The sequence below is a fragment of the Panthera leo genome, chromosome A2 (assembly GCF_018350215.1).
Source record: "Panthera leo isolate Ple1 chromosome A2, P.leo_Ple1_pat1.1, whole genome shotgun sequence".
NCBI lineage: Eukaryota > Metazoa > Chordata > Mammalia > Carnivora > Felidae > Panthera > Panthera leo.
Window position 1 is genome coordinate 157,320,151 of NC_056680.1, and position 15,977 is coordinate 157,336,127.

The window sequence follows — 15,977 nt, forward strand, 5'->3', positions numbered from 1 at the left end:
TGTATACTCTTGCTATGATAAACTGTAATCGTGAATGTCACAGCTCGGCCGCTTCCTGTAAATTCTTGCTTCTAGTGAGTCATCAAACCTGAGGGTGGTCTTGCGGACCTCCAACGCACGGGGGATACAGGATGTAACTTAGATTTCCATAAAATCTTGAGTTAAAGAGTAGAATCCGTTCCTTCTCGCTACTTATCAAACCTTTTCTCAGGGACCGCTGTCATAGCGCATTATGTTCCGTTTGTGTTTAAGGATAAATATGATGCCCATCAGACAGAAGGCAGAAAACAATAAAATGGAGGATTAGTGCCTGACCAAATGCTTCCCAAACCATTGTGTAATGATATGAGAGGCTAGGAAAATAAGAAACAAATGAAAGAGGCCTGGAAGTTTCCATTATTCATAAAAAGCAAAGCGACAGTACAATACTTTACATCATTTCTTTCTTAGTATGCAGTTTACTGTGCAGTTTTGCATAAATGGTTTTTGTTCACTCCCCCACCTTTTGCTACTTCCTGTGTACGTCCCTTTCTTTCTTCCTGAGGTTGAGCTGGCAAGATGCGAGTTACAGTGACAAAACGAACATGATAAATTTCCGCTGCCCTGTGAAATTTGTTCAGTGTGGAGTTCTTTTGCTGTTTAGAATCCTAATGTTGTGCTCATGCTCATCCCTTTCCATCCATCAGATAGCATGCCGCCATCTGTAGAAGTGCCATAGTACTAAGATTTATGTGTTACTATTTAAGGAATTTAGGTTTGGCAACTTCATGCTGTTCATTTGGCCAAACAATAATATGCTAATTAACCTGCTTGACCTAAATTATACAGCACTCAAGGATGTTCAGCCAACCCAGTTGCTCAATTGGCTGAGCATTTCTGACCCTATGGTTTTGCCTATAAGGAGCTTTACATCATAAAACAAATGGTTATTGGGCTGCTCCATTTCATCATCTGAAAGGGAATTAATTATCTTCAGCTCACTAAAGGAAATTTATATTTCATCGGGTTTGTTATGATTATACCAATATTTCACAATTAATGTGCATCGGCAGGGACCGAAAAAACTTTCACTTTCTTTCTCAGAACCATCTGTATTTTTTAGTTGGCTGAAACACTGATAAGGAAGTGTAGACATTTCTGTTTATTTTAGCTTGAGCTTAGGATATGAGATCCAAGATCCGTATGTGGGTTTCAGAGTATATGAACGCCCAGAAGCTATTTGCAAAGTTTTACATGCATGTGCTTAAAAGTATTTTACTAGGAAGGGTTTTCTTAAGTTCTCGAATTGGATTCATGCCCCCCCCCCCAATAAAAGTTGAAAATAGTCATTAGGTGTTCAAGACTAATGATCCCTTTTTTAAGTAACCTCATTTCATGGACTCATAAATCTGGTTTCCTTACGGTTATTTATCATGTAATGCTGAAAATCTTTAGCAATATCTCTCTCCAACCCCCTCCCCACCAGTCTGCCACGTCAGCAGAATTCAAATAAATGAAACTCTAATAGTCAGAAATAAGTTAAAACAATACAGGTATTGAAGAAATGTATTGCATAGATGCTCTTAAAGGATTAAATTTTCTAGCACAGGTCAAAACAATGCGAGAATTGCTGAGATCCCAAGGACTAAAATCTCTTGATATCTTGATAACAGAGGAACAGGAAAACTTAGAAACATGGCAAAAGACAAAGATTCAGAAAGGAGAAGAAAAATTAAGAGAGAAAGAAAAACATGACAAATGGAATAGGATGTAGAAAACTTTACAGGGAACTTAAGAAACACATGTAAGTACTGTATATATTTAATACAGGGAAGCAACCTTTAAGAAAGATGGGTGTTGTATCATCCTGTAAATCAGTGTTTCTCAAACTTCACAGGGCACAGACACAATCGGGAGCCCTTATTAAAAATGTGTATTCTGACTCTGTTGACCTGGGTTGGAGCCTTTACTTCTGCATTTCTAGCAGACTTCCAGATACCAATGGTGTCTGCAGACCAAACTTTAATTAGTAAAGCTGTAAACTGAGGTCACAGTTTACCCACTGCCTGAATTCCATAATATAAAGTCAAATCAACGCTGAGACGCCTTTTAAGAAGTTGTGCTAAGAGCCAAAAAGAACTATTGGATCTGTGCCTGTGTCTTGAAAAGGAGAGAGGATAACTAAGTTTAGCAGAAGTTTAGTAGAGGAATGGAGTATTGTCTCAATGCTAGTGAAAACATCACATAAGGAGGCTTGCCGTCTTCACTTATATTGTATCAGGTAAAGATGATAAGCATCTCTTATCAGTGTGATTGAATCAGCACATATGGGAAATGTTATTTAAACATTTCCAATAAAGTGACTAGGTGAATGTACATATTGTTGACCTAATGCTTACTAAACAAGCATTGCTATAATAATAATAATAATAATAACAACAACAACAACAACAATAACAATAAAAATAATACAGGAATGGGGCGCCTGGGTGGCTCAGTTGGTTAAGCATCCAACTTCAGCTCAGGTCATGATCTCCCGATTCATGAGTTCGAGGCCCACGTCGGGCTCTGTGCTTACAGCTCTGCTTTGGATTCTGTGTCTCCCTCTGTCTCTGCCCTTCCCCTGCTCGCACTCTGTGTGTGTCTCTCTCAAAAATGAATAAACATTAAAAAGTTAAAAAGTAATAATCATAGAGGAAAAGCAGTCTACCAAGCAGTGTAGGTGGCTTGAAGTTCTGTCCCATATTCCTAGGATTCCTGCTTTCTTCTTCATTTGAATATTTCTATTTCCATTCATACACAGATTCCTTATTCAAATATAAGCAGAGAAATATTTATTTTTATTATTTCCTCATAAAATGTTGCATATGTTTTACACTCTTCTAGACTTTGCTTTCTTTGTATATGCCATATTATATACATCTTTGTGTATCATTATATGAGATAGGATGCTTTTATTCTTTTTTATAGTGGGATATCAAAATGTTTCTTTTTAACCAGTTTCCTACTGACAGTCTTTGGGGGTATTTCTTCACAATTAATGACATCTTACCCAAGATATTTTTGTCCTTGTGCAAGTATACTGCCGGAAAACCCTCATAAATGGGGTTGTTGAGTCAAAATGTATATTTATTTGTAATTTTGATAAATACTGGGAAATTGCTCCCCCTGGAGGTTGGTAGCCATGTTACTGATCAAGTATTTTTCCATGGCCTTACCACCAGAGGATGTTAACAATTTCTTGGATTTCTGCTAAACTCATAGGTGAAAAAAACACATTTATCTGTGTAGTTTAAATGAGCATTTCTCATGTTATGAGCTAAATTCAGCAACTTGTCATCTGATAGAGAATCACTTGAAGTTCCTTTCTGAAGAAAAGTTTCTTCATGTGTTTTACTCATATTTCTATTGTGTTATCAGCCTTTAGTGACTGATTTCTGAAGGCTTTTGAATGTATTAAAGAGATCAACTTTTGTGATATGAATTGCAAATATTTTTTCCAAATTTAGTATTTATGTATTCATTCAGGTTTTCACCTTGCCTATTTTTTTTCTTATAGAAGTTTTTAATTTTTATGAGGCTGATCTTATCAATCATGATCATATGGCTTCTGATTTTGTCTCAAAGGAAGAAAAGCCTTCCCTACTTCAAGATTATAAACAAATACTCACATGTGTCCTTGTAGTTCATTTGTTCAAGTTATATATTTAAATTTTGGGGGCACCTGGGTGGCTCAGTCGATTAAGCGCCCAACTTCAGCTCAGGTCATGATCTTGAGCTTCGGCAGTTTGAGCCCCCCATCAGGCTCTGTGCTGACAGCTCAGAGCCTGGAACCTGCTTCGGATTCTGTGTCTCCCTCCCATTCTGCCCTCCCCTGCTCACGCTCTGCCTCTCTGTCTCTCTCTCCCCAAAATAAATGAACATTAAAAATAAATAAATTTTTGATATATTTAGGGTTTATCCTGGTTTTATGATGTGGTTTTGGTGATAAGATAACCTTCCGTTGAACAATGGATCATTCTGTTACAACTTTGAGATGCCAAATTTCCATATGTATATATATTTTTAGACTAATTTTGATTTGTTTTCTTTTTTCCCCATACCATTGATCAGTCTATTTGTGAATTGGTGCTATATTACTTCAAATATCGAGACTCTGTCTCTTTAAATTCCTGATAGGTTTAGACCTTCTTCATGAATCTTTTACAAAAATGCACTGAATATTCTTATATTTTTATGAGAATTTTAACACACTTATATAGGTCTAAAGAAAGTTAATTTTTATTTGAATTTATTTTAAACATATAGAGTCATTTATAAATAACAAATATTTATTTGATGTGTCATATGTACTAGATGCTGTTCCAGTGCTGGGGATCCACAGTGGTTAAAAAAGAAAAAAAGAACTTCACTGTCCTGAAGGAACTTACATTTTGGTGATAGGGGATAAACAATGGGTGATAATATAATGTATTAAAAGTTTCCAGTGCTATAGAAAACACTAAAGTAATGAACAGGGATAGAGAGGGTCAATATGTATGTATGTATGTATGTATGTATGTATGTATCTATCTAATGTTGAGAATTCTTATAAAAAAACTGGTACATTTTCCCACTTATGCAACCTTGTTTTGTGTCCATCCATACTAGTTAATTGAGTATTTATTATGTACCAAGCCATGTCTAATTGATGGAGATCAACTGTGCTTATGGAGCTCATACTTGATGATAGTAGAGATATAATGAAGGAAGTATAATAAGCAAATGATGAAGTATATTCAAAGGTGAGTACATGAAGCAAAACAAGGCAGAGAAAGAGGATAAAGCTAGTGTGTGCATCTCTGTGTGTCTGCGTAATTATGCAAGTGAAGGGGCCGTAGGTATATTTTATGATGCAGTGTTTATAAATTAAAAGTCGTGCATACAATGTGCATTCTCATCTGTTCTATCTTTATGTCTACCAATACTGTTTTAAAATATTCTCTGTGTTGGTTTTGTATATTTCATGTTCAATCTATAACTAGGCATTATATATGAGAGAGAGAGAAAGAAGGAGAACCTAATAGAAAACAAAATGTAAAATGTCTCTGTACGGTAAAAAAAAAAAAACTTTATTGAAAAGCATTGAAGAATGTAGCAATAAATGAAATGATATGCTATATTTCTGGATCAAGAGAAAGACATGCCAGCCATCTCAATTATTCTGTAGTGTTAACACAATTTCAAGCAAGCTCTAGCAGGTTCTCAGGGCACTTAGTATTTCAGATGGGAGAGCAAATACCAAAATATTCATAAATAAAAGAATCAGTCAGTGACTTGCTTTATCACATATCGAGACATACCTTAAAGCGACAGTAATTAAATAGGGTATTTGGTGCACAGATAGATAAAGTCATTTATAGGACAGAATTCAGAGCCTGGATACACATCTCTACATACATGAAATTCTGATATAAGACACATCAGTAGAACTAGGATAAAATTTTCAGTAAATGTGCTAGGATAATTGGTGAGTCACAGAGAAGGAAATAAAAAGTTTCTCTATGTCCAACCATATACAGAATTCAATTCAAGATAGATAAAGAACTTAAATGTGGAAAACAAAGCCATCAAATTTTTGGAACACAATATGGAAAGCTATAACCTGTGATTAAGTAAAGATTTCTTAAATACTTAAGCAGTGCCAACTAAAATGGAACAGATTGAAAGTCTTAATTACAACCAAAATCATCATAAAAAAAGAGAAATAAAATCCACATACTCACGGAGGATATTAACAATATATTTAATTAACAAAAGGTAAAGAATCTAAAACATATGAAGTACAAATCCGTAACTTACCAGCCAAATGATTAGAAACGTGCAGAGGCAAACTGGAATTATGAAAAGGGAACAAATGCAGCGTTTCGCAGTGACCTCCAACTATAAGTTGACCTATAAAGAGATACTATTTAAATTCTGCAAGACAATCCAAATGTTAAAAATCTGAAAACACTAAGTGTAGACAAAGATAGGAATCAATGGCAGCTCCAATATATTATTGCAGCAAAAGTAAACGGGAGACTTTGGGGCACAATTTGTGATTCTTGTATAAAATGAAACATGTGCACACATATGACACTATTTACAACACTATAGTTATGATTCTTCGACAACGACACGAAAGCCATCTGGAGAGCTTTAAAAATACATTGAATTCCACGACTTCATCACAGACCGTGTGACTCAAGAATCTCAGGGATGATGCCTAAACATCAGTATTTCTAAATGGCTCTGTGTGTCATTACTATGTACAGGGAGGTCTGAGAAATACTGCCTTAGAGAACGTCTCTCATATAGAAGTAACCCAAGAGCCAGGAATGAGAGCGTTCACAGCAATATTACTTACGACAGCAAAATCTCGTCACCTGCTTAGGTGTCCGCAAACTGTGGGGTTAAATCAACTGGCCATACTAAGAATGTTGTACAAAAACGAACAAACTGCAGGCATGGATTTCAGCAGAGATTAATTAAAACAATATACTGTTGAATAACGTAGGGCGGAGTCCTCAGAAAACAGACTGTGACAGATTCGTGCTCAGGAAGACGAGCCTGGAGGTGTTCTTGGGAACAGCACCTGTGAGCAATGAGAGATACAGGTTTGGAGAGAGAGAAATTGGACTGTGATGGTATAACAGAGGCCTCAGCCAATGCTGTGGGGGAACTTGGACTGGGACGGCTCTTCAGCATTGTCCCAACTGAGGCAAAGGGGCTGGACTTTTGTACCCCACATCAAGCAGATCGGGCATTGTCCTTATTGGCTGCTCATCTCACTTGCTGTGTTCTGTGGACCATCTGATAACTCGTCGGGGTTCAGATACCCCTGCTGACACCCTGAGATTGCCGCCCAGTAAATAATTATATCCACTTTGCTTGTAATAATTACTGAAGAGGTCCATAATAATATAACCAAGATCTTTAGAAGCATATTGTGCCTTTAGCCCTGGCTTAACAGAGAACAGATAATTAATGATGCTAGTACCCTAATCACCAGGACAGTTTTTATCACTGTGGTGAATGGAACATCCTCCAGATTCTCTGGTGGGTTTTCTGACTTTAAAATTCCCAATTCTCTGGGCCTTTTGATCTCTTCCACTACCATTTTTCATGGAAGTTCTGGATTTCTACTTTCCTAAGTTGGAATCATTGTTTTTTGTGAGTTTTTCAGTGCAAACCTAGACGAATATTAACACTGTATTCCATGATCCTAGCCAGAATGTTTAATCATGCGTCGTGGGAGAGAACACCCATTTCAATGAATGTCAACTCCATATCTCATTTCCTTTAATGGGAGACTATTTCCTTTAAATAGTCTCTATACACTCTCCCAGCTCCTGCTGGTTTGTCTGAAGTAGGTGTTACAACTACTTTGGGATATAAATCCCTGTTTTTCCTTCGCAGACCCAGGCATTCCCTGGCCAGATTATGTTATGACTTGACCCTCATGATTGGTTTGGTAGCCAAGAAGGTAGAGAGAAGTGGATCTTGAGGGGCTGATGTTGTCTTGCAAAGCAGAAGATTACAATATCTTCAAGCAAGAATCAAATTCTTGTGTCTGACCGGAAGGAGGGAGCTACTTACAAGGTCCTGAGTGTTCAGGAGAATCTGAGATCCTAGGTACTGGATTTCATTGACCCAGATATCCCTTGGAAAGCCTTTGTATCCCATCCCTTCCGCATCGGAGACTTGATGTTCGTATAGCGATCCTGCTGGTGTTGAGTTCAACCTTCTATGGAGTGTTGCTACCAAATAGAGTCTTCTGCTTGATCCTCAGCTTCTCTACCTACCCCCCCCCCCCCCCAAGCTATGGGAGATCAGAGGCTCTTCATATGCTGTGGAGAACCTCCTCTAGCTTTCACACTGTTTTTTAGATTGGTGATTCTTAACCTTTAGCCTTATGTTATCTTCTTGCAGTACACTGATGGGCCCCAGCAACAGCTATCCTAGGCCTTACTCCTTATTAATTTCTGTTTTCCCTATACACGTCGAACACGTGAGTGATTGCACCTACCAGTGAATTTCCTTCCTCTAGCATTTCATTCTGGTTCACTGCTGATAAAAGCTTAACAAACTCACTGTGATCACACATCAGTGACAACCAGTGCCCCACTTAGGACAAATAATGGAGTTTTCATTCTCACCTAGTTGTACAGTGACCTACTCCGGAATCTTTGAGTCTGCTTCCTAAGTCTCCCACTGGCACCAACGTTCTAGATTATGTTCCGTAGAAAGCAGATCTTGTGTGCATGTCTGTTTATTGGGGAGTGTCGGTGAGATCAATACCTCTCAGGCTTGAGCGAAGCCATAGGGGACAGAGGTAAAAGTTGACCTGTCATGTAATTGCGACAGGTTCTGTGGGGACAGCTGTAGCCGAGATGTCTCTTCAGAATTGTTCTGTCCAAGGCAAGAAGGCCAAGCATTTGGTCCTATGGATCAGCCAGTCATTGAATACAGGTTGCTTCCAGGAAGGGGTGTAACTTGGTATGACTGATTCCATCAGTTGAGGACGATTCCTGGTGAGGACAAGCTAGATACTAGCGGCCAAGATTCCTGTCCGCGGTGGGAATGGCACCTCCGTCCTGAAGGGGAAGCTGAATAGCACACCACAATGTCTACTACATGCTAAGAAACCTAAATTTTATCAAATATGGGAATATTTTTAAAAATTTGATATAAGTTAAAAATTAAATTATTCACCTATTTATGTATCTAGCTATCTATGACATAGGTATGTATATATACACATTGGCATAGATGGAATAACGGTGGAGATAAAAAAGAATAATTTGCACAAAAATCACTATGCTAGTTACCTGGGTGGAAAGAACAATCGGTTGTGTGGGAGGGGTCACAGGAGGCTAATGGAAGGGATATTAGGGCGCCTGGGTGGCTCAGTCGGTTAAGCATCTGACTTTTGATTTCTGCTCAGGTCATGATCTCACGGTTTGTGGGATCGAACCCCATGTCCGACTGTGCTGACAGTGAGGTGCCTGCTTGGGATTCTCTCTGCCCCTCCCCTGTTTGTGTGCTCTCTCTCAAAATTAATGAATAAACTAAAAAAAATAAATAAAGGAAGGGATAAAGTTCTATTTCTGAAGTTGGGTTGTTGACGTGTGTGTCCATTTTAGTTGTCTCTGACATATACGTTTAAACTTTATATACTTTTGTATATATCATATTTTATCTTTTAAAGGAGAGCATAATGAAAGTATTTGTAAATGACTGCTATTTTGTGTAGCATTGAACCTAAAATAAGTCAAGAGAATGATGTGAGTAGTAAAGTGTTAAAGGAATGGGTTCATAGGACCTCAGATGAGGGAGAGAGAGAATCCTGTCCTATCTGCATTATACACTTAGGGGAGGTGATCTCAATGGAGAGAAGAAATTCTAAATTTAGCAATACATATCTTATCTAGAGCAAGAAACACTATCTGGACATTAGTGCTTCCTTCAAAGACTCTTTTTGAGAAAATTCTGTGATTTGGGAAAGCTTCGACTGGTCATGGTATGAGGAAGTCGAATCAGGATCGAGAGGATAACCAGAAACCCAAGAGAGCTGGTCTTGCAATAGAGAGAAAGTTCAAGCCAAAACCCAAGATAGAAGTAATTTATCTTGTATGTTTTCTGTTACAAGAGATGGATGGAAATAAGCTGGCCCACTACATGGTCTGAATATTACAGAGGTCATTTAAGAGTTAGAGGAGATATCCATTCCTTCATTAATTCAAAAGATACTTACTGAGCTTCTGTGCAATGCCAGGCACCATGTCAAGTGCTGGGGATAGAATGATAAACACAAAATACATGGTTCCTGCCTTATCGTCCTAAAACTCCAGTTTTCATACTTTTAATATCCTAAAGATCTTGACTTAAATTAAACATACAGAACCACAGTATAAAATAGAGATAAGGGTTTTGCACCCAAATTCAACATGTGGAATACATGTGGAATACCCCATACCTCCATGAAATTCTCCGACACAAGCTGGTGTCCTACAATTCAACTAAAATTCTGCCGCCGTCTACTTGGAAAGAGCCTCAGATCCCACAGGTTAGGACTTGGTCCCTTAAGATTGCCCTCCACCTTAAATGACAATTCCAAGTTCAGATTGTTACCTGTGCTTCTGACTGATCGGCTATAAATCAGAGGTTTCCACAACACCTTCCTTGGGTATGATTAATTTGCTAGAGCAGCTCACAGAACTCAAGACAATAGTTTATTCACTAGATTACTGATTTATTACAAAGGATATTAAAAGAAACCAATCAATAGCCAGATGAACAGATGCATAGAGTGAGGTCCCAAACAAAGGAGCTTTTGTCCTTGTGGAGTTGGGGCTTGGTTCATGGAAGAAATCTGCTTCCCTAACCTGGAAGCTCTCTGAACCTTGTCCTTTTTGTAGTTTTATGGAGGCTTCATTGCATAGACAGGGTTGATTAAATCATTAGCCGTTGGTGATGGATTCAACCTCCAGCCTCTCTCTCCTCCCCAGAAATCAGGAGGTGGGACTGAAAGTTCCAACCAACCATCTGTTAAAGGTTGGTTTCCCTGACAACCAGCCCCCACCATTAGGTGCTTTTCAAAAGTCACCTACCCGATTGATATAAACCCAGTTGTGGAAGAAAGGGGCTTGTTAGAAAAAACAAGATATCTATTTCACATTCATGACTCCCAAAGATTTTAGGACCGGGTTTTAGAGACCGAGTATTATAACAGAAGTTCCCATTGCTCTTCTCAAGGATTTTGAAAGCTATGAGCCAGGAACTGTGGATGAAAACCAAATGTATACTTCTTATAAATCACAATATCACAAGAGATAAATGTAAAACTACTTTGATTGAGGTGGAGACAGTGATTCAAGCATAGTTCCCCAAATTAGGACTTCAAAAATATCTGTTTGAACTAAAATACTAGATAATATTTAAAATTCTTTTCTAGTTGATACAAAAGTTGTTAAATATATCTATGACATGCTCACTCACAGAAAGAGTTTCACTACTTTTCAGTTGAATACCCATTGAGCTGAATTCCCTGAGGATCAAAATATATTTTGCATTTTGTTTAATTTCCTATGAAATGAAATATTTATATTCTTTGTGCATAGTTAATAAAAACTTAAACAGATTAACGATAAAAAATTTTCATTGCTGCTTTTGCAAGCTGCATGATAAATCTAAACAAATTTGATTAGTTGATTATTAAAAATTTGAAGACTACTTATTCAGAAATCACAATTTCAGCAATAAATATTAGTTCTAAATAGAGAAGAAATCTGTGCATAGATGTTCCATTATATTTAATAAAAATTTAATAGAGGTATAGAATAGATTACATACAAATTTGACACTCTAACATCTATGTTGTATACTTGTTTATTTAACCACAACAAAAAAGTCATTCTTCATCACAACATACAGATATTCATATTCTTATGTCCCTTTCCTCTTTTTCCTCTACATCAGAGGAAACTGGGGATAATCTTTACATCTTGAAGCTTAGTTCAGGCCCTAGGTAGAAAAGCAAAGTTGTTTGAATACATAACAGGTGCCACCAAGAGTCACCATGGCAACACGAAAATGAATGTTTCTATAGAAACCCTAAGACTCCCTACTTACATTTATGATGGCATCATTTTATGATAATACTAATACTTACTGTTTTTTATCATATATAACAAAGATCAGAGGTAAATCATGAGAGAAAAGTTGGGGCCACAAATATATCCAAAATATGACCTGATGAGTATGTATCCATCTAGGTGGCTAACCATCTAACTATGCGTGCATTCAACACATATTTAGTAATTTCTGCTTTTACGAGGCACTATTCTATATCCTACAGATGTGATAGTGAATGAGAGATAAAGCCCATAAGTCCTGAAAACTTTGATATCCATAAGAATAAAAGTAAAATAATATCAAAATTCAATTAAATGGTTTCCCATGGAGCTAATAGCTCAAAATTAATGTAATTTTGGATATGCTACATGTGCACTGTTAAGCCTTTTTATCTTTCTCTTTTTTCCCAGCACCTCCTGACCAATTAATCTTAATTACCTATTTAAATACCTACTTTTCAAAACCAGGGTTGTTTGTTGGAAATACTTTTTTTTTTTTTCTGTTTCACACATGACTCTAAGGCTATATGTTAATATTTCTTCACCTTATTTTCTAACTCGGTGTTCCCTTTTTTGGTCCATTTTTCACAAGAATGTATAAGTTTATTTCTTTGAGATAGGTGAGGGTGTGGGGATCCCAGGGTTAATGAAGAGAAATACTTTACCCCCAGTGCTGAATATAAGGGCAGCCCTTGGATAAACAACAAAGAATGTTAAGAATTGGAACTGATAGCAGTCATTATTACTATGTTTAAAGTGCAGCTTTGCATAGATATTAGGACAATATGCACAATGTATAATAACCCAGGATACTTTCAATAGTAATTTGTAATATCTTGGAATTTGTTTACATTATTTCATATATTACTAGAATATTAAGTTTATATTATCATACTTATTTTAAAAGTTAGGGAATTCAGACTCAGGGAGGTTACCTAATTTGCCCCAAGCAACACTGCTAAAAGTTGGAAGGAGTTAGTATCCAAACTCGTGACTACAAATCCTGATCTTTTTCACCATATTATTTCCCTAGCTTGGAGTCACAGGTGGAGAAAAACAATCTTTTCTTATACATTATCCCTTCCATCTGCATTCTCTGCCTAGATTCTGCAACTCTCATTGATATGCATACAAAATGAGGTATAGCTCTAATGCCAAAGTCATATTCTTGAGGTTATAATCTAAATGGAAAACATAACACAGTAGGGCTTACTTTCCTTTTGAAGATGGACCTGTTTTGAAGACGCGTGCCATGACACTTAAACTATGGCTCACTGACCAGTTTAAATCGTGTTCTTGGGGTGGATAACTGTAGGGGATTTTATTGTAAACGATATTTATACGTAAGGAGTCATATTTTAACACTTTACGGTTAACCGAATTTGGATGATTGAAAGAATGGATGAATTTTCTTAGAAACTCAGATTGTGTGACAACCATAAAGAAATCAAATAATTGAGAGACTGTCAAAAAGTTAACTTTCACTTATAACTAGTGTATGCCAGTAAATTACATGGTGACAAAGCATTTCTTTTGTGTTTCCTTAGCTTTAAAAAAATAAACCCACAGGGGTGCCTAGGTGGCTCAGTCGGTTAAGCGCCAGACTTCGGCTCAGGTCATGATCTCACGGTTTGTGGGTTCGAGCCCCACGTCAGCCTCTGTGCTGACAGCTCAGAGCCTGGAGCCTGCTTTGGATTCTGTGTCTCCCTCTCTCTCTGCCCCTCCCCTGCTCTCTCTCTCTCTCTCTCTCAAAAACAAACAAACATTTAAAAAAAAACCACAAAGGAAATTTCTACTGAGATTCAACCTGTTAGTACCCATCACTGAGTAAAGTGGAGTATGCATAGAAGGAAATAAAGTAAGAAAAAAGAAATAGTTTATTTACAATGATGTATGTTTTTGCCTCACTAATTTCTGATGGCCTCATAATGGTGAAATATTGGAGTATTCTCACACACAGACACACACACACACAGATGCACACGTAAACACATAAGAAACACACAAATAAATACTGCTCTGCTATTGTATGTCATTAACATATACACAAAGGCCTAAACTCCTGTTTGAATTTTGCAGATTTACCCTTGGGACATAAGGCTTTATCTCAATGATGAAATTTAAGAACATTCTAGCTCTACAAGGGTTACTTTTAAACTAGGGTTGACATTTGCACAGATGACGTATTTTTCTCCAGCATCATGCATTGAACTTCCAAGGGAAATAACTACTTAAGTAATTCCCCCAAACATCATTTACTGGTACACCATAATCCTTCTATATTACTGAAGACAAATCGTTTCCAGCCGTGTCTAATAAAAGAGTTACCCATCCATAATAGTTACAAAGTCAATTGATATCTTGACATTTTATCTTCATTGCTTAGAAATATACCTTCCGCTAACTGAGCAAGGCTACCTCTGACCACAAAGGTTAACTTGTTTTTCTTAGAATAGAGTTAATGCAACCTCTGAACCCATGATTCCTATTTGTTAAGGACAACATTGAGAGAGGCTGGCCAATGACCAGCTGTAATGGGAGAGGCAACTCTACCATCAAGGCCATAGTACACAGCTCACTTTTGGAGGCAGCAAAGTGATTTTTCTACTGATAATGTTATTGTGGGAGGAAAGATTTTCCTGACCTCCTTTCATGGCAGCCGATACATCCGGGATTGTCAGAGGGATTCTCAAGCTGTAGGAAGAAGGCTAAGAAGTAATTTTTCAAAATTCTTACAGAATTAAGAAACTCTAAAACATATCAAGTCTTGGGGCGCCTGGGTGGCTCAGTCGATTAAGTGTCCAACTTCACCTCAGGTCATGCTCTCACAGTCCATGAGTTTGAGCCCCAAGCCAGGTTCTGCACCCACAGCTCGGAGCCTGGGGCCTGCTTCAGTTTCTGTGTTTCCCTCTCTCTCTGCCCCTCCCCAGTTCATACTCTCTCTCTCTCTCTCTCTCTGTCTCTCAAAAATCAAATAAAAACATAAATTTTTTAAAAAACATATCAAGTCATATAATTATCATAACTATGAACATTTAATATATTCTATATGTCAGAAAAATAGTATTTATTTCATTTCAGTGAGTGCCTCTGTGAGCATTCACTGATTGTTTTTTTGTATTATTCACTAAAGTTCTATCTCACTCTTTTTTGCTGTTTCTAAAAATGAAGGCCACCCTTATAGGTCAGAATTTACCAACATTAAGAGAAGATACTGAAGGTCCTAAGGAAATGGTCACTGTCCCACCCCTTTTCCAAGAACTACTGGTGTTATTGGAATGGATGTAGAGTTTACCAGTGAAGCTACTTTAAGGGAGTAAATAATTAACATTATACAGTTTGTAAAATCTTATAAATAATTTGACCATGTTACCTTATAGTTACATATCTTAGCTGGATTCATTCTGGTTAAGTAAGGCTATCAACTTTTCTTTATACTTGATCTTAGCCAAAAGGCCGAGAAGCGATATCAACTTTTCTTTAAAAGGTTACCTCACGTGCTCGCTTCGGCAGCACATATACTAAAAGGTTACCTCAGGGGTGCCTGGGTGGCTCAGTCAGTTGAGCGTCTGACTTCAGCTCAGGTCACGATCTTGCGGTCCGTGAGTTCGAGCCCTGCGTCGGGCTCTGGGCTAACAGCTCAGAGCCTGGAGCCTGCTTCTGATTCTGTCTCCCTCTCTCTCTGCCCCTCCCCCATTCATGCTCTGTCTCTCTCTGTCTCAAAAATAAATAAAAACGTTAAAAAAAAATTTAAAAAAAAAATAAATAAAAGGTTACTTCAGTTCCACGGACATTGGTTTTGGTAATAACAGAGGGATAATTCAGAAGCACGTGCTCCTAATGCTGGTAATTGTCTGTTCTCTTCATGACTGAACTCGGTATTCTTGAATTTTTAACCTGGTTTTCCAGACTTTCTTTTTTAAATGATGAGTGCCAAGAAAAAATGACCTATTTGACAATAAGTGTAAACTGTAAAATCCTTAAATTGCTTTCAAGTTACCATATTGGACTGTATACCCGACTCGACATCTGGAAGTCAAGGAGAGTTGACTGTGGCCTCTTAGCCACTAATGTGGAGTCACCTCCTTATCGGAAGTGAGGCATGTTGGGAATACAGCTGCAGGTCATTTGTCAACGTGTATAGAAATCAATGTTGGTATCCAAGGAAGAAAAAAATGTTCTTTTTGAAACTACTAAGTTTCAATGAATATACTTGACCGCATATTGCACAGATGAGAATCTTTGTCACTGTTGTTTTCTTTCCTTCAGTTAACTATTAAATATCGAAATGTGTGGTGTTTGCAACTATTCGTCAAGCTGGCTTACTGTCAGGATCCTCCC